The sequence below is a fragment of the Macaca mulatta genome, chromosome 20 (genome assembly GCF_049350105.2).
Source record: "Macaca mulatta isolate MMU2019108-1 chromosome 20, T2T-MMU8v2.0, whole genome shotgun sequence".
In the NCBI taxonomy this organism is placed as follows: Eukaryota; Metazoa; Chordata; class Mammalia; order Primates; family Cercopithecidae; genus Macaca; species Macaca mulatta.
Window position 1 is genome coordinate 51,640,491 of NC_133425.1, and position 24,416 is coordinate 51,664,906.

Here is a 24,416-nt window from a genome sequence, read left to right on the forward strand (position 1 = left end):
GACAGGCGGAGCTCCAACACTCTGCCACACCGTGAGACCGTATGAATAGCTACAGCTCTGCTAAACTGGAGGAAAGCAATGAACAGTTCTTCACAGTTTATCCACAGATATCTCTTTAAAGAGGTAGGGTGTGTTCTTCCATTTAGGCTGCTATAATAAAATACAGACTGGGTGGTTTAAAACACAACAGAATTTTTTTTAACCGCAGTTCTGGAGGCTGGGGAGCCCCGGATAAAGGTGCTGGCAGAGTTGATGTCTCGTAAGAGCCCACTTCCTGGTTGATAGATGGTATCTTTTCACTTTGTCCTCATTTGGCAGAAGCGGCAAGGGAGCTATCTCAGGCCTCTTTTATAAATGCACTAATTTCCCTCATGAAGGCTCTACCTTCATATCCTCATCACCTCCCAAAGACCCTACTTCCAAATACCATTACATTGGGACTTGGGTTTTAACATAAAAATTTTGGAAGGTCACAGGCATTCAGTCCATAGCATTCCACCCCTGACTCCCAAAATTCATGTCCTTCTCACACACAAAACACATTCGTTCTATCCCAGTAGCCCCAAAAGTTTTAATTCATTCCAGCATCAACTCAAAAGTCCAAAGTCCAACATCTCATCTAAATGTCATCTAAATCAGATATGAGACCCAAAGTGTGATTCATCTGAAGGTAAATTCCCCTCCAGCTATAAACTGTTAAACCAAAGAAATTATATGCTTCCAAAATGCACTAGTGGGACAGACATAGGATAGACAGTTCCATAGCAAAAGAGAGAAATAGGAAGGAGGGTAGGAGTAACAGGTTCCCAGCAAGTCAAAACAGTGGCGCAAATTCCATTACACATTAACACTCAAGAATAATCCTATCTGGCTTGATTCTCTGTTCTCCAGGCCCTCTAGGGTGGGGGTCTCACCCCTGGGACCCATTGGGGTTATGTTCCTGCCCCCAAAGTTCTTCCAGACAAGGGTTGGACCCCCAAGGTTCTGGGCAGCCCCACCCCCAGGGTGGCTCTGTGCATGGGCCCTACCCCCGTAGTGGTTCTCTGCCTGGGCCTTGTGGCTCCCTAGGGCTGGGGTCCCAAGCCAGAGGCTCCGCTTAGCACACCCACACCATGCTGGAGCCTGTCAGAGTCACATCTGGGGTGGCCAAGGAGCATGGCACCAGAGTGTGGGGAGTGGAGCCCATGATGTGAGGCAGTGCCAGGTAGGGTGTGCCAAGGTCCAGCAGGTACTGGTGGCTTCCACTTTGAAACTGTTCTGCCCCTGGTACCCTTACACTCTGGGTCTGTGATAGGAAGTGGTAGTGGGGGGGTGGCAGCTGATGATTTTTGCATTGCTTTTGGGCTCATTCTTCCATTGTCTTGAACAATAGCTCATGGATTCTGTTGAGATGGCTGATCCATACTAATCTCATCAAATGGTCATTTGTCCACACTCTTAGGGAGTTCTTGTCTGACTACACGTTTTCATTTTAAACAATATAGATAGGCTGAGAATTTTCCAAATCTTCAAGTTCTGATTTCCTTTTTTTTTTTTTTAGTTTATTTATTATTATTATACTTTAAGTTGTAGGGTACATGTGCATAACGTGCAGGTTTGTTACATATGTATACTTGTGCCATGTTGGTGTGCTACACCCATCAACTCATCATTTACATCAGGTATAACTCCCAATGCAATCCCTCCCCCCTCCCCCCTCCCCATGATAGGCCCCGGTGTGTGATGTTCCCCTTCCTGAGTCCAATAGCAAAGACTTGGAATCAACCCAAATGTCCATCAGTGACAGATTGGATTAAGAAAATGTGGCACATATACACCATGGAATACTATGCAGCCATCAAAAAGGATGAGTTTGCGTCCTTTGTAGGGACATGGATGCAGCTGGAAACCATCATTCTTAGCAAACTATCACAAGAACAGAAAACCAAACACCGCATGTTCTCACTCATAGGTGGGAACTGAACAATGAGATCACTTGGAGCTGATTTCCTTTTTATTAATTATTCCATTTTAAAACCATTTTTTATGTCTTGCATTTTACTATAAGCAGTCAAGAGAAGCCAGGCCATGCTTTTGACACTTTGCTTAGGAATTTCTTCAGCCAAATATTCTATGTCATTGCTCACAAGTTCTACCTTCCACAAAACGCTAGGACACAAATACAATTCGGCCAAGCTCTTTGCCACTTTATAACAAGAATGGTCTTTTCTCCATTATCCAATAATGGAGAAACATCTTATTGATGTTCCTCATTTCCATCTGAGGTCTCATGAGAATGGTCCTTACTGTCTCTATTTCTACCGATATTATGTATAGGGTTACTTACATATTCTCCAAGAAGATTGAGATATTCCCTAAGGCTCTCCTTTTTCTTTTCTAAGCCTTCACCAGAATTTCCCTTAATGGTCCATTCATGGCAATGTAATCTTTTTGTAGGATGCGTCTTAAAACTCTTCCAGCCTGTACCCATTATCCAGTTCCAGATCCAATTCCACAATCTTAGGTATTGGTTACATAAGCACCTCACTCCCAGTACCAATTTCTGTCATAGTATGTTTGGGCAGCCATAACAAAATATCATAAACCAGGTGGCTTATAAATAACACAAACTTATTTCTCACAGTTTTTTCTCACAGAGACTGCAAAATCCAAGATCAAGGGGCCAGAAGATTTGGTGGCTGGTGAGGGCCCACTTCCTGGTTCATAGACAGCATCTTCTCACTGCATCCTTACATGGTGGAAGGAAGAAGGGAGCTCTCTCAAGCCTCTTTCCTATGGGTACTAACCTCATTCATGAGGGCTCTGACCTCATGACCTAATCACCTTCCAAAGGCCTGACCTTCAAATACCATCATACTGGGCATTAGGACTTCACATAGAAATTCTGGAGGGACACAAACATTCAATCTACAGGATAGGGTCTCAGAAAAAAAGTTCCGAACTTCACTGGGTTTCCCCTGCCACCGGCCATGGTGGCACTCTGCTGCTCGCCATGTTAGCACACCTTCAGATGATTCTCAAGTGAAATGTCCCTCTGGGATGTCCCAGTTTTCTCTGTGTAGTGCCCCCTCCACACCCTTCATTCCCACCTACTGATCTGTGAAACTTGGTTTGCTCATTGGATATCATGTTTCCAGGCAGCCCTGCAAGTTTTGACAATCCATTGCCACTCTCTCCTCTCCATTCCACGATCTTCACATTCTCAACCAGTCCACATGTTCCTATGCTAGTTGCCCTTTCCAAAGTTAACATTTCCAAATGGCAAGATAAGTTCGGAGTTATTTAAAAAAAAAATACATGCACTTGAAACATACCATGAAAATGGTGGGCTTTCTTTCTCTCTTTCTTTTTCTCTTTCTTCTTTATTTTTTCTTTCTTTCTTTCTTTCTTTCCTTCTTTTTCTTTCTTTCTTTCCTTCTTTTTCTTTCTTTCCTTCTTCTTAAATATCATCCTTATCCTCCCTGCAGATGCAGTGAGCTCAAGCAGCCTCCTATTTATTGGTTTTCCCAGGGAAGCCAATTTCAGTTCAGTTCCCACTGTTTCATAACACAAGAGCTCAACTTACACACTTCCAAGCAGAGGGATGGGTGCTCAGTTTTGTTTTCTTCTTCCCTCAAGAAAATGCCTCAATCTCAGTTTCAGGCTTAAATAGACTTAACAGCCATGAGCTTTATAAACTCTGGCATGCCATAAATAGTCCTTTTCATCAAAATCTGCAAATCACAATTCTACTGTAAAAACCAGAGCTACTCAGATAGCTGCCCACAGCACTGAGCATGGTGTCTTGCATTTAGTGGCTTTTAATAAAGATTTGTTGATAGACTGATTGATCCAGGTCTTTCATATCAGGTGTAGCCTGAGTTTCTTAGATATTTTTCAGGGGATATAAAGTAAGATTTTTTATTTTTTTTTATTTTTTTGAGATGGAGTCTCCCTCCTGTTACCCAGGCTGGAGTGCAATGGCACAATCTCCGCTCACTGCAACCTCAGCCTCCTGGGTTCAAGTGATTCTCCTGTCTCAGCCTCCTGAGTAGCTGGGACTACAGGCATGCACCACCATGCCCAGCTAATTTTTGTATTTTTAGTAGAGACGGGGTTTCACCATGTTGGCCAGGATGGTTTCAATCTCTTGACCTCGTGATGCGACCGCCTCAGCCTCCCAAAGTCCTGGGATTATAAGAATGAGCCACCGTGCCCGGCCTAAAGTAAGATTTTAAACCAATTCTTTATGCACCAGCCTCTCAGTTCTTATAATCCTTGAGCCCAGAATCTTAGAACCTATTTATAATGTATGAGTTTCAAAGCCCCTATGGGGACCAGAGGGCAAAAGCAAAGGAAAGGCAAACTAGTAAAAGCTTCTACACTCTCTGGACCATGTCACAGTGATAAGTGGGGGTCCTCATAACTCCCTGGAGGAACTAAGACTGAGGGGCCTTCTGGATCTTAAGAAAAAGGCAAACCAGGAATTTCATTATGACAGTTGAAAGTTTTGGAGTCAAAAATCCTGATGTGACAATGTACCAGCCCTGTGGCCTTATGCAGGTTACTTAGCTTCTCTGGGTCTGTGGTTTATGCACCCAAATCAAGTTGTAGAATATCTGTCAGGATGAAAGGCGGAAACATGTTAAGCCCTTCAGACAGTACCTGGCATGTAGAAAGCATCAAGAGTGTTTTAGGCCGGGCACGGTGGCTCACACCTGCAATCCCAGCACTTTAGGAGGCTGAGGCGGGTGGATTGCTTGAGCTCAGGAGTTCGACACCAGCCCGGGCAACACGGTGAAACCTCATCTTTACTAAAATACAAAATAAATTAGCCAGGTGTGGCGGCATGTGCCTGTAGTCCCAGCTACTCGGAATGCTGAGGCAGGAGAATTGCTTGAACCTGGGAAGCGGCGTGAGCTGAGATCGCGTCACTGCACTCCAGCCTGGGTGACGGAGTGAGACTCGGTCTCAAAAAAAACAAAAAAGGGCCGGGCGCGGTGGCTCAAGCCTGTAATCCCAGCACTTTGGGAGGCCGAGACGGGCGGATCACAAGGTCAGGAGATCAAGACCATCCTGGCTAATAACACGGTGAAACCCCGTCTCTACTAAAAAAATACAAAAAACTAGCCAGGCGAGGTGGCGGGCGCCTGGGAGGCAGAGCTTGTAGTGAGCTGAGATCCTGCCACTGCACTCCAGCCTGGGCGACAGAGCGAGACTCCGTCTCAAAAAAAAAAAAAAAATTGTGTTTTAAACAATTAGCGTAGCAATATAGTGAGGGAAAGTGTACTGTACTTTTAACTTTATGAAAATTGGGAGTCCATGCACACCAATTACAGTAACTCAGCTAACCAGAATATTCAAGTAATCAGAACACCCTACTCTCCCAACATGCCACGTAGATTGGAGCTCACAGTACAAATGAAAGCGTTGAACGGTGAAGAAACAAAGTGGGGATCTGTAATTCATGGATTTAAACAGGATTATAAAACACCGGCAGTGCTAAAATAAAATCATATGATAAATTTTTTAAACAAAATTATGACTTTGGGAACCGGTATCCCATAGGAGCTATTCCAAAATTGCAAGAGGGAGGAGAGGAAGCTGAATTACTACATGCTTATTTTAGTCATCAGACTTTAGTAAGAAAAACGATGGGAGAGGGGCAAACAAATACAACTAAAAAAGTAATTAAGGCCTTGGAAACAGCTGTTGATAAAAACACAGGTAAGGGGATTTTTAGAAAAATTATGTGTAACAAATCTGCAGGTGGAATGAAATGGGTCCCCAGGCAGTGAAGAAACTTGTTCAAAAAAAAAAAGCTTGCTGAATCATGAACAAATCACAAAAGTAATAGTAATAACAGGAAATTTTGCATTAAGTCTTATAGGGAGCTTGGGAGAGGGAGGCGTTTTGGGCAGCTCAGTTGCTTATAGGTAAAGAGGCACAGCGAGATGACAAAGATAGTAGTGCAAGGCGTGTCCCCTACTCGACCCCCCTCAGTGGCTGGCCATCATATTTAGAGGATGGATTATGGTCAGAATCAGAATGACCAAGACTATAAGGAGAATCAAGGCCGGGCACGGTGGCTCACGCCTGTAAACCTAGCACTTTGGGAGGCCAAGGCCGGCAGATCATTTGAGGTCAGGAGTTTGAGAACAGCCAGGCCAACATGGTGAAACCCCATCTCTACTAAAAATACAGAAATTGGCCAGGTGTGGTGGCAGGCACCTGTAATCCCAGCTACTCAGGAGGTTGAGGCAGGAGAATTGCTTGAACCCGGGAGGCGGAGGTTGCAGTGAGCCAGGATCATGCCACTGCATTCCGGCCCCGGGTGACAGGGCAAGACTCTGTCTAAAAAAAAAAAGAAAAAAAGAAAAGAAAAGAAAAGAAATCAAGTCTGCAAGTGTTCTTTATGCTCTTCTTATGTCCAAGGCAACAAGCCAAGTGGGAGATATAAAGATGATCAAGACTGGCTCTGGATCTCAGGAAACATTGGGACCATAAAGACAACAGCTATAAACACAATAACCCAAGGAAAAGGCCATCAATACTGGGACAGAATTTGCCCTAAGAGTATCAAGAAAGGCTTCCTGTGGGAGGCAGCATTTGAGCTGACCTTGAAGGGATAGAAAAAAAGAATAGGAAAAGTGTTTCAGGCAGGAAAATGGCATTCATCCATCCAAGTATCCATCTGATTAACAGTTATTGGGCACTCACTTGCCGTTAGACACTGTGCTAGTAGCTGACAAGAGACTTTCCAGTAAAAAGAGATAAAGTCCCGGCCCTTGAGGAGCTACATGGGAGGCAGATGTTAACCAAAGCGTCAAACCTTCAGATGTAACTTGCATGTAGCCAATGCCATAAGGGGCACTCTGAGGTTCTGTCCAAGGCTCTAACAGCGACATCTAGCCCAGTAGAAAATTCAAAGTGGGCCCTTGCTGAGGATAGCAGAATGAGATCCGAAGGGTGAGTCAAAAACATCCATGCAGAAAGAGGAGACCGCAGCATTCCCGACATGGGCAGCAACATGCTTTAAGACGAGAAAGAAGCGTAAGAGTAAGAGTCTGAAATAGGCCCAGAGGCTGGAATGTGGCAAGTGGGAAATAGTGCATGAGAAACAGGGCCACGGAGGCAGGTGGGGTCTTGAGGGTCTTGGTGAGAAGCCACCATCATTTATTCTAAGAACAATGGATAGTATTGGAAATATTTTTATTGGTGTCCTTGTGTGGTGAGAAGATAGGAGGTGGCAAGGTGAGAGTTTTATCTTGGAAAGATGATCTAACTGAAGTGTGGAGACTAGATGAGGGCCAGAGTGGACGAACCTGTCTGGCAGGAGATAGGGTGGAGGTCAGGACTGGGAGGGCAGCAGGAGTAATGGGGAGAAATGATGCCAAGAGATATTTGGGGTAGGTCAACCAGACTGGAAGGTAGATTTGGGGACTTTGGTAAGGAAAAGGGAAGAGTTAATGATACTCCTGGCACTCAGGACCACACAGATGGTGGTGCCAATCCCTAGGTAAGGAAAGGAGCTATTATGGTAGACAGAGATGCACTGTGTGAAGACACATGTGTGAAAATCTGGCTAATATTGTGTCTCCCCCAGTAGACTACAAGTTCCTTTAAGGCAGGAACGGAGACCCTGTTTCTTTTTGCTCAAAATTGTGACCTCGGCAAGTAATACAATGTCTGACAAACAGCAAGTGCTCCGTAACTGCTTGTTAATTGATAGGATGTTGGATGAACGATTCTGGTTTTGGACATGTATAGTCTGAGGTGTTTTAAGGCATCCACAAGGAGATGTGAGGTAAAAAGCTAGATATATGAGCTGCAGCTCAGGGGAGAAGTCAGGATGGGAGGTACAGATGCGTGATGGGCCAAGGTCAGCAGAAAGAGGGAAAAGCTCAACAGGCTCTGGAATCAGCCTTGAGGAATTCTAGCATGTCAGGTCCAGGAGTAGTGTGAAAGAGCATAAAGAAGAAAGAGAAACAGCAGCCCAAGTCAGAGGGAGTGTTTCAGGAAGGATAGAGTGGTCAACGGTGTCAATTGCAAGTAAGATGAGAACTGAAAAATGTCCTTTGGGCTTAGCAACACTGAGGTCATCAGTGACCTTTGTGGGAGCTGTTTTTGTGGAGCGATGGGGTGGAAGCCAGACTGGAGGCGGTGAGGAGTGGGAGGTGATGAAACGCTGACAGGGAGTAGACGCAAACCTTAGGAGGAGAGGTGGGGCAGATGTTGAGCAAAGGCAGGAGTATGCCGGGCACATTTGAGCAGTAAGAACAGGCTAGTGTGGCTAGAACAGAGAGTTCCTTGTGCATTTTTTCCTGCCCCAACATCCCCTGATGGACAGACACTCTAGGTCATTAATGAAGATCAGAGTATGAGGAGGAGTTGATTTCACTGAAGTGATGAGCTTGAGTTTTAGAGATGTTCATTTTGCAGGGGGCTTGTGCAGCAGACAAGGGTAAAGAGATGTCTGCAGGGTAGCTGGAAATACAGGTCTGGGGTGGCATCTGCAAACTACAGCCACCAGCCAAATACAGCCTGCCACCTGTTTTTGTATGGCCAGCCCACCAGCTAAGAATGGCTTTTACATTTTTAAATGGTTGGAAAAATCAAAAGAAAAATAATACTTGGTGACATGTAAATCGTATATGAAATTTGAATTTCAGTGTCCATAAATAAAGTTTTATTGGAACACAGCCACACTCATTCATTTCCATATTGTCTATGGCTGCTTCTGCACTACTACAGCAGTTGAAGAGTTGGGACAGAGACCATTGGCCTGCACAGCCTAAAATATTTACTATCTGGCTCTGCGCAGTAAAAGTTTGCCAATCCTTGGTCTAGGGCATAGAAGAGCAACCAGAGCAACTCCTGTCAGTCTACATTTCAGAAAAGAATTAAGTTAAAAAGACCAGACCACGCTGCGCATTAAGGAACACAGGTGGCTGGCCATTTGTGGGGTGTGAAGGGGGTGGCAACGGCCTGATCCTTCTGGGTCTGTGATGGACATCTGCTATCCCTCAACGTGTCCCCCTCTTGCTGATGTAATGAGCAGGTCCCCCACAATGCTCGGCGTAAAGGGTACATCTTCACAGAAACATTTCCCTTCCTTAAGTGAGCTCTCTGCTGTCTTAAACAAAGCTTCTTTCCCTTCTCCTTATGGCACTTGTCACCATGGTAATTAAATAATTATTTGTAGAATTCTTGGTTTAATGCCTGTCTCGCCCACTGGACTGAGAAGCACTATGGTAATGACTTAAGACAGCAGGCTCTAAAAACGGGCTGCTTGATTCCATCCTGGCTCTGGTTACACTGGCTGGGTAACTGTGACTTACTTACTCTCTCCTGGTCTCAGTTTCCTCATTGGTAAAATGTAGACAGTGAGATTCTGTACCTTTCGGGGTTGTGAGGATTAAATGAGATAATAGAGGCAAAGTGCTCAGGGTGGTGCCTGTGATAGCCTAAGTGCTCAGTAAGGGTGTTACCATCAGTAGCCATTCGGATGCGGGGAGCATGGGAAAGGAGTGGGAGAAAACAAGGATGAAACCTGCATTTCATGGCAGCTGGCAGATGGTGATGCCATTTCCCGAGTCAAGGAACATGAGAAGAGGAGTGGGCTTGGGGGACTTGCCACGTCCAAGGTGCCTGGAGACACCCAAGTGGCAATGCAAGGTAGACAGGTGGGAACGGAGCTCAGAGGGTTGTTGGGTGCAGTAGAGGATCGTAGATGTGTGAAGATGGCTTGAAATCGCTGAGGGGGAAACAAAAGATTGTTGGGCTGTGTTTTTGGTGTAGGTAAAAATGCTCTAGCATTTGTCGTAAGTACTCTGTCCACACCTCAATGAACATAAGCTATTATGATGTTATGTTCCTTGGGAACTGGGACTAGCTTGTCCTGTTGACTGCTGGATCCCCAGTACTAGTACTTCAGGTACAGCAGCTAGCATATAACAGATGTTCGACAAATATTTATCAAATAATAAGTAAAGGAATGAAGGAAAAGAGACACACTACATATTAAGTTGATAACCAGGTTGGAGGTTACTGCAAATGTGTGACCTACCCTGGACCATCATCAGCAATCCTCACACATGACGACAGCTTCCTACTTCAAACACCTGTGTCTTACTGCCTAAGGAATTCCCTGGTGACAGGAGCAGGCTGACCCATGCCTGGGGCAAACTGGAAGTGCTAGGGAGTTAACATCTCAGAAGGAGCAAATCTCACCCACTAAGGGATGGCCCTTGGTGGAAAATAGCCAGCACTCTCAGCCCTCAGTTGGACATTCTGTGAGCTGTGCTCTTGCCAAGGAATTGGCTCACATGTGTCCCCAGTGGATCCATGATCACCACAAAGCAGCCAGAATTCAGGATCACAGGAGGGTGAAAGCTATGGTCAACTAGTCAAAGGGATCCCTAAACATCTGAATCACAGGTCCTCAAAACAAGATGAAAATGAGGAAATCAGCATTTGGGGCTTCTGCTAGGACCATAGTCATCTGACCCTTCGTGTCTGGACCCCACAGCTTCCTGGAAGCAGGCTGGCAGCTGACCAAGCACTGATGAAGGTGTGAGGCAGCTCTATAACGAAAGACCTGGTCACCATGGACAAATGACAACAGAGTCAGTCTCCTTATCTGGCCAAAAGGAGGTAATTACCTATCTGCTTGCCTCAGAGGTCAAAAGAGCAAACTATTGCAAGAACAGAAAACCAAACACCGCATGTTCTCACTCATAGGTGGGAATTGAATAATGAGATCACTTCGACACAGGAAGGGGAACATCACACACCGGGGCCTATTGTGGGGAGCGGGGAGGAGGGAGGGATAGCATTAGGAAATATGTATAACGTAAATGACGAGTTAATGGGTGCAGCACACCAACATGGCACATGTATACATATGTAACAAACCTGCACGTTGTGCACATGTACCCTAGAACTTAAAGTATAATAATAAATAAATAAATAAATAAATAATTTTAAAAAGAGAGAGTAGAAGAGACAGTGCTTTTTAAGGTCAGAGATCTGAAGACACAGTGGGGAAGATGTTACCAAAGCATCCCTGGGTTCAATTTCCCCAAAAGCCTGCCAGTGGACAAATCCAAGTTGCTTCCTGGCTTTGCCACTTGCCCTGGCTCACCTGTCCCACCTGAGAAGCACTGAGGAAGTGGAGACTGCACAGGTACCACTGTTACCCCCTGCCCCCACCAAGAATCTTCTTTCTTGTGTAGTTTTAGGAGTGAAGGGAACAAAACCGTACAAGGAAGGAGCCAATAAATGTGCACATATCCTGCATCAGCAGTTGGCCCTTTTCACATTCCTCTTTTGACCTTCCTAACGGCACTAAGAAGTAAAACGTCCCCGCTTCAGGTGAGGAATCTGGGGTCCGAGGAGATTAAATAACTCGTCCAAGAGCACACAGATAATAAGTGGCAGAGTGGGGATTTGAAAACAGGAATTTCTGTGTGGCTCCCAAGCCCATGGGCTTTCTACTGTAGCATATCCAGTTCTGCCTGCATCTGGAAAATCCTCTCCAGTGATGTCATAAAATGTTACTGGGCCTCAAAGGTCCTTCCCAGAAGGCTCCAGCCAGTATATTAAGAACATATGAATTTCCTTTTTTTTTTTTTTTGAGACGGAGTTTTGCTCTCATTGCCCAGGCTGGAGGGCAATGGTGTGATCTCGGCTCACTGCAACCTCCGCCTCCCTGGTTCAAGTGATTTGCCTGCCTCAGCCTCCTGAGTAGCTGGGATTACAGGTATTTGCCACCATGCCCAGCTACTTTTGTATTTTTAGTAGAGACAGGGTTTCTCCATGTTTGCCAGGCTGGTCTCCAACTCCTGACCTCAGGTGATCTGCCTGCCTCAGACTTCCAAGTGCTGGGATTACAGGTGTAAGCCACAGTGCCCGGCCAGAACATATGAATTTTCTCTATCAGTTAAATACAAATAGTCTAACCCAGCTCTTGTGATTCCTTCTTTGATTCAACCCAACTTCTCCCTACCCTAACTCTGAACATACTCTCACTGTTTCTAGGGGGCAACTGAGAAGCCCGGACATTCAGATCATTCAGACCACAGGGAGGTAAAACCAGGGTGAGGAGAGGAAAATGAAACTTGCAAAGATGCAGAGAGAAAAGGATGCAGCCATGGAAACCACAAGGGGAGGCATGGCCTGTTTGGTTCCTTTCCTAATCACACAGAAATATATGTGTGCCAACATTATCTTTCACTGAAGACACCACAAATTGTCAGTGCCTGGTAAATTATAGGCATTCAAATTATGTAATGAATGAACCAACATGCTCATCCCTCCTTCCTTCTCTCTGTTCGACTTTTGAGCTATGAAGTCTTCCTGGGTTTGGTAATCATCTCCCACATCCTTTGCCCCTATCTTTCTATATCCAATGTATTTCACTCCTGTTAGCATATTGGCCCAGCTGACCCTGGGCTTTCTGCTGGATTGCTGAGCCATTCGTGACCTGTAGTTAGAATAAATTCAGAGACCAGTTACTCCTGAGGACAGACAACCACATGGCAGTGACTGGAGTCACCATACACTTGGCCCTATGTGCACCAGTTATGATGGTTTCTAGACACAGTGATTAAGTCTTTGGCCTTGGAGTTGACAGAGAAGACCTTATAGGTGTGACAGTCTATTTCCAAAGGAAGAGGTCCAGTCTCTCTAGGGCTTTGATTCTTCAAAAAAAAAAAAATCCTGTCCCAATGTCATGTTCTGTCCTAGAATATCAGCAGAACATCAGGGGTGGGCAGACCCATGAGATTTCCCTAATTCTGTTTTGTGCTCAGTGCATAGTTTAAAAAAGGACAAATAGAGAAGTTTGTAAAGTGGCTCCTAGAATTCTGCTTCTGACCATGATGAAATCACTGGTATCAACTGGTTCTGCTATTACAAATGTTTATGATGCTAAACAAAATGTATGAAACAACTATTAATGCTTTCAGATATTGTCAACACATATCACAGGCTTGTCATGCTTGTGAAAATATAAACAATTGAGGTGAGACCCTGGATTTCTGCCTATAACCCAGAACAGAGGAGGAACACAATCAGATAGGAACCTTCCTGAGATGAAGAGACAAGGATCAAAGTTAAGGGAGGTTGAGGTGGCTGGAATGTGAGGGACACAGTACCAAAGAAGAAGCAGCTACAAGGAGAAAGAGCTCCAGACATCCTCGTTGGGTGCCCTAGAGTATTTGTCTAAACATTAAGCTGCATATTTGTAGGATAGGGCTCCAAAAGATCACACAGAGAACAATTATCAGAAAAAGAACAATTCCCAGTGAGCTGTAAACTGAACAACTATGAGAATTTACACGTGGTCCAGGGCGTGGTGGCCCACGTCTGTAATCCCAGTGACTCTAGAGGCTGAGGTGGGAAAATCAATAACAACATTCACAATGTTCTGCATGAAAATAATCAGGAAAATGTAAGCTCTAACAGAAAAATCAATCTTTGCAAGCAGATCAGAAATGACAGAGATGTCGGAATTGGCAGATAAGGAATCGAAAACAGCTATAATAGTTTCAAGGAGCTAAAGGAAAACATGAACCAAATGAGAAGAGAAATGGAAACTACTTTTAAAAATCCAAATAGAACTTCTAGAGCTCAAAATACAGCATCTGCAATAAAAATATTAACTGGATAGGACTAAGATCAGATTAGATAATGCAGAATAAAATATCAGTGAACTTGAACACAAGACAGTAAAAACTATTCAGTCTGACACACATAGCGGGAAGAAGGCTGAATAGACAAAGAAAGACTAAGAGGACATGGCTGTATCAGTCACGGTTCTGCAGAGGGACAGAACCAATGGGATATATATATATGAATTTATTAGGGAGAACTGACTCACATGATTACAAAGGCAAAGTCCCATGGTATGCTGTCTGCAGGCTGGAGAATGAGAAAACCTAGTTGCGTGGCTCAGTCCAAGTCTAAAAGCTTCAAAATTCAGAAAGCCAACAGTGCAGTCTGCAGCCTGAGGCTCTGGGTCTGAGAACCCCAGGGGAGCCACTGGTGCAAGTCCCGGAGTCCAAAGGCTAAAGAACCTGGAATCTGATGCCCAAGGGCAGAAGAAAAGGCATCCCACTCTGGAAGAGAGAGAGAGAGGAGCTAGGTTAGCTCTTCATCTAACTTACTTGTGCTTTCAGGGCCTGCTCAGTCCAATCACGTATATACCACTTCCATTCGATAATGGAATGCTGCTGTGCATGCCTGACTTTGTGGCTAGATGGGTCAGATAACACCTACTCCATGATAGGCAGCTCAGGTCATAAGGAAACTTGGTGGCCCATGATCAAGCATTCAGTTTCTATTATATTAAGGCCCAGTAGCAGACCGACTAGGTTTTCTGTGTCTCAAAAAGAGAGTAGTAGGCCAAGCGCGGTGGCTCATGCCTGTAATCCCAGCACTTTGGGAGGCCCAGGCAGGCAGATCACCTGGGATCGGGAGTTCAAGACCAGCCTGACCAACATGGAGAAACTCCATCTCTACTAAAAATACAAAATTAGCTGGGCATGGTGGCAAATGCCTGTAATCCCAGCTACTCAGGAGGCTGAAGCAGGGGAATCGTTTGAACCCAAGAGACGGAGGTTGTGGTGAGCGGTGAGCTGACATTGTGCCACTGCACTCCAGCCTGGGCAACAAGAGAGAAACTCCATCTCAAAAAAAAAAAAAAAAAAGGTAGTCATCTGCAGATGCAAGCAGGACCTCGCTCCAAACCCTCAAGGCCTCCTTTGTGATTCACCTATAGGGACCTGCCAATGCTCCAGACAGCATTCCTATCTGCCACTGACACCTCAAGCACCATGGAATCTGCTGGATCATGTGGTCCAAGAACCAGAGCAGCTTGTGCAGCAGCCTGGATCTGTTGCAGAGCCTTCCCCCGTTCTGGGCCCCACTTAAAACTAGTAGCTTTTCAGTCACCTCATCAAGGGACCAGAGCAGCACATCCAAATGAGGAATGTGTTGCCTCCACAATCCAAATAGGCCCACTAAGTGTTGTGACTATTTCCTGGTTGTAGGGAGGACCAGATACAACTTATCCTTCACCTTAGAAGGGATATCCCGACAGCCCCACATCACTATACCCCCAGAACTTCACTGAAGTAGAAGACACCTGAATTTTATTTGGATTTATTTCCCACCCTCTGTTATGCAAATATTTTACCAATAAGTCCACAGTGGTTGCTACTTCTCATTCACTAGGTCCAGTCAGCTTAATGTCATCAACGTAATGGACCAGTGTGACAGCTTGTGGAAGGTAAAAGCAATCAAGATCCGTGGGAGCTAGATTATGACATACAGTTGGAGAGTTGACATACCCATGAGGTAGGACAGTGAAGGTGTATTACTAACCTTGTCAGCTGAGGGCAAACTGCTTCTGGTGGGCCTTATGGACAGGTATGGAGAAAAAGCCATATGCTAGATCAATAGCTGCATACCAGGTACCAGGATATGTGTTAATTTGCTTAAGTAAGGAAGCTACATCTGGTACAGCAGCTGCAATTGAAATCACCACTTTATTAAGCTTACAATAATCCACTGTCATTCTCCAAGATCCATCTGTCTTCTGCACAGGCCAAATAGGACACTTGAATGGGGATGTGATGAGAGTCACCACCCCTGCATCTTTCAAGTCCTTGATGGTGGCACTAATATCTGTAAACTCTCCAAGGATGTGATATTGTTTTTGATTTACTATTTTCCTAGGTAGAGGCAGCTCTAATGGCTTCCATTTGGCTTTTCCCACCATAATATCCTTCACTCCCACAGGTTGGGGGACCAATGTGGAAATTCTGCCAGCCATGTCTATTCCAATTATGCCTATTCTAATTATGCATTCTAGAACTGGGAAAATACCTACAGGATAGGTCCAGGGACCTACTGGACCCACTGTAAATTGGAACTGAGCTGAAACTCCATTGATTAACCTAGCCCACATAATCCCCTACTCTAACTGGAGGGCCACAATGACGTTTTGTGTCTCATTTAAAAAATTCCGGCCGGGCGCGGTGGCTCAAGCCTGTAATCCCAGCACTTCGGGAGGCCAAGACGGGTGGATCACGAGGTCAGGAGATCGAGACCATCCTGGCTAACACGGTGAAACCCCGTCTCTACTAAAAAATACAAAAAACTAGCCAGGTGAGGTGGCGGGCGCCTATAGTCCCAGCTACTCGGGAGGCTGAGGCAGGAGAATGGCTTGAACCCGGGAGGCGGAGCTTGCAGTGAGCTGAGATCCGGCCACTGCACTCCAGCCTGGGCGACAGAGCAAGACTCCGTCTCAAAAAACAACAAAAAAAAATTCCTTTAAGTGATCATTGTCTAAAGCAAAGATAATAACAATGTATTGTGGGATTTATAACATATGTAGAAATTAAATATGTAACAATAATAGCACACAGCATGGCAGGAGAAATGGAAGCATACTGTTTTAAGGGTCTAATATGTAAAGTAGCATAGTTTTTGGAGATATACTTTGGTAGTTAAAGACACATATTGCAATCCCTAGAATAAACACACACAGAAAAAGAAGAAATAAAATGAAATAATAGTAATATAAACAATAAAATGTATTAATAATAAAATGAAAAATAGTAAAATAAAATGGAATACAAAAAACATTCAATTATTATCATTCAAGAAAAGACAGGAAAAGAACAAAAAATAAATGAAACAAATAGCAAGTTAGTAGACTTAAAGCCAACCATTTCAATAATTGCATTACAGGTAAGTGGACTAAATGAAGAAATTATAATGCAGAAATTGTCAAACTGGACAAAAAAGTAAGACCCAGCTATATTACTCAAGAAATTAACATTATATATACAAACATAGTTTAAAGGTAAAAGTATAGGGAAATGATACACCATGCACACACTATAGCTGGAAGAGCTATATTCACATCAAAATAGACTTCAAGGCAAGGAATATCATCAGAGATAAAGGGAAACATTTCTCTTTTTTTGAGATGGAGTCTCAGTCTGTCACCCAGGCTGGAGTGCAATGGTGCAATCTTGGCTCAATGCAACCTCTGCCTCCCGGGTTCAAGTGATTCTCCTGACTCAGCCTCCTGAGTACTTGGGATTACAGGCGCATGCCACCATGCCCGCCTAATTTTTGTATTTTTAGTAGAGACAGGGTTTCACCATGTTGGTCAGACTGGTATCGAACTCCTGACCTCTTGATCCGCTTGCCTCAGCCTCCCAAAGTGTTGGGATTACAGGGGGCAGATAAAGATTTCATAGACAGGACAGAAAATATACTAACCATAAAGAAAAAAATTGATTAAAATTGATAAATTGAATTGCATCAAAATTTAAAACTTCTTGTCTTCAAAAGACAAGTGAAAAGACACTAAGAAAGCGAAAAGACAATCCACAGTCCAGAAGAAAATACTCATACATATATCTGGTAGGACTTATATACAAATATAAAAAGAACTCATAATGCAATAATTAAAAAGACAAATTGAAAATTTTAAAGATAAATTTTTCAGCAGACATTTCGAAAAGAAAATACACAAGTGTCCAGTGAGCACATCATCAGGGAAATGCAAAGTAAAACCATAATGAGATGTGACTACATACCCACTAAAATTTAAAACACTGACAGCATTGAGAGTTGGTGAGGATGCGAAACAACTGGAACTTTCATACACTGCTGATAGGGGTGTGAAATGGAATCATCACTTTGGAAAACAGTTTGGCAGTGTCAAAGTTGAACATCTTATATTTACTATATGACCTAAAAGTTTCACTCGGAGGTATGCAAACAAGAGAAATGAAAACACATTCACAAAAGGCTTGTGTGTAAACATTCATAGCTACTTTATTCACAATAGCCAAAAATGTGAAACAGCCCCAAATTTAGTCAACATGGACAATCAAGTTGTAGTATAGTCTCTATCATAGAATACCACTCAGCAACAAAAAAATAATAAACAGTAAGGAGGAATCTTTAAAACATCATGCTAACCAAAATAGACTGACACAAAAGACTACAACCTTTATGACTGCACTTTTGTGGAGTTCAAGGGCAGGCAAAACTCATCTATATGAATAGAAATCCAGCAAGCGGCTGCCTGGGTCGGGGGGTGGAAGAATTTACTACAAAGGGGCTCAGAGGTATTTCTGGGGTGATAGAAATGTTCTATATCTTGGTTGTGATGGTGGTTACATGGGTGTATACATCTGTCAAACCTTACCAAAATGAACACTTAAAAAAACAGGCGCATTTTGGTGTATGTATGTTATACCTCAATAAAGTTGACTCTTTTAACAAGAGGTTTTTGTCCTTCAGGAGGTGTCATTCCAGATGGGGAAGCCATATTAGAAACGCAGGGGACTCCCCTGTGGTTCCACATAAGCCAGAAGGGCATTCTACATTACTTTATGCTTTGCATACCTAGGTGCCATGAAGATCCAAGGAGAGGGAGGTGGGTGGCGGACTAGTCAGTGTAAGTTTCATGAGGAATCTGATGCTTGGAGAGAAGGTTTGGAAAATAAATAGACTATAGGGTCTTGGTAAGGTAAAGGATTTATAAGGTAAAGGTAAAGGATTTACCTTATTTATAAGGTAAAGCAAGGTAAAGGATTTATAAGGCTGAAAATGGGCATTCTTGGGGGGATCCTGAGTTGGGCGATGGCAGTGTGAGAGTTCTATGGGTGGGGAATCCGAGGGCAAGAGTCCAGGAAGGAGGCTCTGGAAGGTGGGTAAACACCGACTGATGGAGGTCTGCTCTAGTGAGGTGACCTGGGGATACAAAGGAAGGAGTGGACCTGAGATCCATTCCAATGAGCACAAGCCCTTGGGGGATGCTGGTTGTCTCTTATAGAACCTTCTAAACCATGGAGAGGATGGAGCTGAGACTCTGAAGTCAATTGCCCTAGCTCCAAGCTGGCTCCACCACAAAAAAACTTTGGGAAAATTTCTTAAGCACCCACACCTTAGGTTTCTCATTTGTAATATGGGATGAATAATTCTTAACGTGCAAGGTCATTGAGATGATTAGAGGTGAGGTAGATAAAATAGCTGGCATAAAGTAATAATAAATGAAAGACATTATAATTAGTCCTAAGGTTCATCAGAGATTCCTGAGACCCCCTGTGAGGTGTCTCCTTCCTTTAGGTCTCAGGGGTGGGGTCACAACTATGCCGGATTAGTGAAAAGCAAAACACTAATAAATACATCAATGTACAAGTGTACTCATCATCAAGGACAAGGAACAATAGGTACACATGTCCTTTACATGTGTGTGGCATGTGGTCAGCAAAAAGAGAAGGAGGTGGGTCCCTTTGTCTCTTTCACTAAAAAACAATGGGTCAGGGCGCCCAACTATGGAAATCTTGGCGAAGGGGTTCATAATTCAGTTTCTCCACTGGGAGAAAGATGCGTTTTTAATCTGCAAATTGATGGAAAGTAGCCTACTTACCCTAACATTTCTGTCATCAAGTGGCCTCCTTGATACTTTGATGCAGGTAACTGTGACTTTCAGGGAATCCTAGGAGACCAATTGTTCCAGACTCTCTTCTCCAGGTAGGGGCATGTGTTGCAGGTGTCAGACAAGCACAAACTTAATACAGTTGCTCAGATCCAGGGAAGATTATTTTTCCTACATTGAAAAAGACAAGCATTTACTGAGCATCCACTGTTTACAAGGCAGGTAGTGTATTAAAGGCCTTACCTGAAGTGCCTGGTATAACCATTCATTTATTCAGCAATTATTTATTGAGTTGCAACAAGAAACTGCGTAAGATGTCAGGGATGCACTAGGGTCAGGGAGACAAGCAAACAGATCACAACCACAGGGTGGTAAATATCACAACAGAGTAGGACCAGGGCAGAGAGGCAACACCTAATCTGGTCTCGGCAGAGGAAGGTGCAAGAAATCTTCCCGGAAGGAGTGAGACCTAAGCAGAACACTGAAGCCCAACTGAAAAGTAAGTTAATCGGGTGAAGGGGAGGTGTGGATGGGAGGTTGTGGGGGGAGTGGAACATTTCAGGCGAAGGAAAGAGCAAGCCCTAAGGCCTGGCAGTAAGAGAGACAGAGAGTAGTTCATTAGAGGAATTATTAGCAGTTCACTATGGTTGGAGCAGAAAAATGGCTGCAGCAGTAAGCAAAGGTCTGAGCATGAAAGACTGACAGGCCTGGAATCGAGTTACAGATTTAGCAAATGAAAATACAATTGCTAAACCTGATGAACACTACCTTAGCCAGGTGATCAAGGTCTGCATCGACAGTGGTAAGTCATATGGACAGTACAGACCCTTAATGAGATGTGCTGAGAATGGCTCTTGACCTCTATGGTCTTCCTCCCAAAAAAACAATACCCCAGCCTAATCACGAGAAAAACATCCGACAGGCTGAAGTGAGGGGCATTCTACAAAACCCAAGACCAGTGCTCCTCAGAACGGTCAAGGTCATCAAAAACAAGAGAAGTCTTAAAAACTGTCACAGCCAAGAGGAACTAAGGAGACTTGACAACTAAATGTGATATGGTGTCCTGGACAGGATCCTGGAATAGAAAAGGACATTGGGGGAAAACTAAGGAAATCTAATGAAGTATGGACTTTAGTTAAAGATAATATATAAATCTTAGTTCATTAATTGTGACAAATGTATCATACTGGCATAAGCTTTTTTTTTTTTTTTTAGAGATGGCGTCTTACTCTGTCACTCAGGCTGGAGTGCAATGGCACAATCATGGCTCACTGCAGCCTCGAATTCCTGGGCTCAAGTGATCCTCCCACCTCAGCCTCCTGAGCAGCTAGGATTACAAACGTGCGCCACTGTACCAACTTGACGTAAGATATTAGTTATAGGGGAAACCGGGTGCGGGGTGTGTGGTAACTCTGTACTATCTTTATATTTTTTTCTGTAAATCTAAAATGATTCTAAAATTAAAAGTTTATTTAAAAATGCAGGTTGCCCAGTTAAATCTGAATTTCAGATAAACAATGATTTTTTTTTAGTGTTAAGTATATCCCATGCAGTATTTGAAGCATCATTATACTAAAAAATTATTCAGTGTTTATCTGAAATTCAAATTTTACTGGGTGTCTTGGCAACTCTGCCTTGAAAGGGGTTTACCCTGAGAACAGTAAGAAGGGCAGTGATGAGCTACCGAAGGTCACAGCCAGGACGGCACATGATGTGCCACTTCTACAGCAGATGTACAGGTGAGGAAACTGAGGCTCGGTGATTTAGCCAGTCTCCCCACTAGCTCAGTGGGGAAGCAAGGATCTGAACATGGGCCTGCGTCACCCTAGGCCCGTGTCTGTCCATTACACCTCCAGACTTCACAAAACTTTTCTTTTCTTTTTTTTTTTCAACTTTTAAGTTCGGGATACACTTGCAGGATATCCAGGTTTGTTACATAGGTAAATGTGTGCCACGGTGGTTTGCTGCACAGATCATCCTATCACCTAGATATTAAGCACAGCATCCTTAGCCATTCTTCCTGCTTCTCTCCCTCTCCCCACCACCCCTCGGCCCCGACACGCCCCAGTGTGTGTCATTTTCCTGTATGTGTCCAAGTGTTCTCATCGTTCAGCTCCCACGTATAAGTAAGAACATGCAGTGTTTGGTTTTCTGTTCCTGCATTAGTTTGCTGAGGATAAGGGCTTCCAAATCCATCTATGTCCCTGCAAAGGACATCACAAAACTTCTTCCAGAAACATCCACCTTCATGAAGAAGAGCATAAATTCGCCCTTGTTGGCCAAAAAAAAAATGAAGTCGGGGGTCAAGAGCACATATTGAGCCTGGAGGACTCCAGTAAAAGCAGGCAAGTACTCCTGAGTACTAAAACACAGGGCCACACTTCCTGCTGGCCACCAGCTCTCCGCGGAGGTCTCCCTCTCCCTCTTCTCTGCCTTCACCATCACAGTCAAACCAAGGATACTCAGAGCCATGAACTGAAATGTTGGAAGGGGCCTTAGGAGCCATTCATTCATCCAATATCCCACTTAGGGCAGGATTCCCATCCACAGTTGTCACCATGAATGTCACCTCCCTGGCTTGGCTCTTAGCTCTTGGCTCCTGTTTGTGGCAGTCTTTTCTCACCTTCAGTTCCCTGCTTCCAGTCTGTTCAGGTGTCAGAAAGCAGTTCACCAAGCAAACTAGACCTATGTGTTAAGTAAAAGTCAGGGGTCTCAAGCAAGGGCCCAGAAGACTCTTCCGTGTGGAAAGAGAAACTTTGTAATGTGTATTCCTGCTGCTCAGGGATGTTTGGGGCTTACCTCCTCCCCACCTTGTTCCAAATAGATGTTGCTGCTTTAGACCTGGGTTCCATAGCGATGAAGTTAAATAACTGCATTTAGCTCAGCACAGCCCAGGAGTTACATTAGCGTATTTTAGTAGCACAAGGGAGAATACAGAGGATCAACAGAAGGGTGACGTGTGCTCGGCCGGCAGAGTCTCCTGCAGGAAATTACTGACGCCAGCCAGCTGCTCCAGGCCCCTGTCGGGCTGTTTCTCCTCCTCTCCTATCTCTCAGGGGATGGCCGTCCTGCTATGGCTTGTCAGCTCTGGAAGACAAAGAGGGTAAAACTCTCAGTCTGCTGAGTGCCTGTCTCCAGCACGTCCCCTCCAGAAGCCACCGCTAAACACAGCCCTGCCAGGGGTGGGGGTGGGAGGAAGTGTCCAGCAATCCTCTTTTCTCTAGAAATGGGATTGGAAATGGGGTAATCGTCTAAATGGGCAGTCCTGATGAGTCGATAAGCATAACTCCCATTTTATTACGGTGATGAGGCTGCCTGGGCGGGCGTAATCCCTCTGCTGGGCTCCAGGCGATTGCCAGGCAGCCAGCCACTACCCCGCCTCTCCACCGCAGCTGCATTAGTCTGATGGGAAGAGGCTGAGCTCTCCACTGGACTGCATTTCATAATGGCATTTAAAAGTATGGATCCCGGGTCACGCCAGAGTCCAGGACACTGTTGGCCAAACTGCCTCTCCCCCTTCATACATGGTCAAAATGCAGGGCTATGCTCAGCCAGGTAAGATGAAAAAAATGTCAGGGAAGATCCCAACTTAAAATGGATCAAGAAAATATGATATTAGGTTGGTGCAAAAGTAATTGTGGTTTTTGCCATTAAAAGTATTAGCAAAAACCACAATTACTTTTGCCCTAACCTAATATAATGGAAAAACTGTGGATTCTAGCACCCAGCAGTCCCACTAACTCTCTGGGACCTCTATTTCGTCATCTGCATTATGTGATTTGCATGGTTCTTTCCTGCTCTCCCACATAAATTCATAGATTCATGACTCTCCAACCCAGCCAGGAATTCCACCCTTATAGACTAATTCCTTTGTGTTGTAAAGGCGGTTTTATCTTTCATACCTCCCTATTGAAATTATAATTTTCTACTTTATTAATGCACACTTTGTGGGAGAGGAAAACCTGTTAGTAGCTGGAAGCGAGGACCTGAGGGAACAGGACAGGCAAAGGAGGAGTAACCAGGAAGATGCAAGGGGTTCAGGAAGGGAGGTGCAGAGACACCCAAGGCCATGTCATCTGAGAATGGGTAAGGTCTGGGTAAAGGGCTGCAGATTAGGGGAGCTGGTTCTACCAGTGGAGCTCAGGGGCCTACAAAATAAATCATATCATGTGTGTATATCTCACTCCTGAAATGAGGCTTCATCTTTACCCTATTCACTCAGGTACTCACTCACCCATCAGCCAGGAGGCAAAGAGGTACAGAAAAATTAAGACTGCTTTTAGGGCCAAGTGTGGTGGTTCACACTTGAAAGCCCAGCACTATGGGAAGCCAAGGTGGGAGGATCACTTGAGACCATGAGTTCAAAACCAACTTGGGCAACATAATAAGACCTCGTCTACACAAGAATTAAATAAATGAAAATTACCGGGGTTTGGGGTGGGTACCCATAGTCACAGCTACCCAGGTGGCTGTGAGGTTGGAAGATGGCTTGAGCCCAGGAGGTTGATGCTGCAGCGAGCTATGATCATGCCACTGCACTCTAGCCTGAGTGACAGAGAAAGACCCTGTCTCTAGAAACACAGACAGACAAACAAACAAACAAAAAACTAGACTTGGATCCTAAAGCTGGGCCCTAGCAGCAGTGCCAGTATTTAATTGTCATATGACACTGAATAAGTCATTTGCTATTCTAAGCCAGCAAAATAAGGCTAATGCCCACCTTGCACACTCCATGGGCAGGGTTGCCACCTTGCACAACTCTGGGGGGTGCCATGCCCACAGGAGTCTACATGAACTGAGCTCACCAGACCTAGGCAATTCGCAACTTGCACAGCCAAATGTAGCAGCTCGACTTGTAGTTAAAATGTCAAACGACATAAGCTACATTAGCCATGAACACTATTAACACAGCAGTATTATTATATCGGTCACATTCTAGAAGAGGGTGCTAGATATATAAAAC

At 44.4% G+C, this 24,416-nt stretch overlaps 1 protein-coding gene across 1 annotated transcript in view; it reads right to left on the bottom strand.

The window, feature by feature from the left end:
- Positions 1-24,416, bottom strand: part of LOC106995032 (uncharacterized) — a 200,026-nt gene that overhangs the window by 85,941 nt on the left and 89,669 nt on the right. Inside the window, exons 4-6 of the mRNA XM_077987052.1 lie at positions 22,253-22,540; positions 19,445-19,624; positions 13,865-14,102 (exon numbers count right to left, since the gene is read on the bottom strand). The gene's annotated coding sequence lies outside the window, so the exon portion shown is untranslated. The remainder of the gene's footprint in view (positions 1-13,864; positions 14,103-19,444; positions 19,625-22,252; positions 22,541-24,416) is intronic.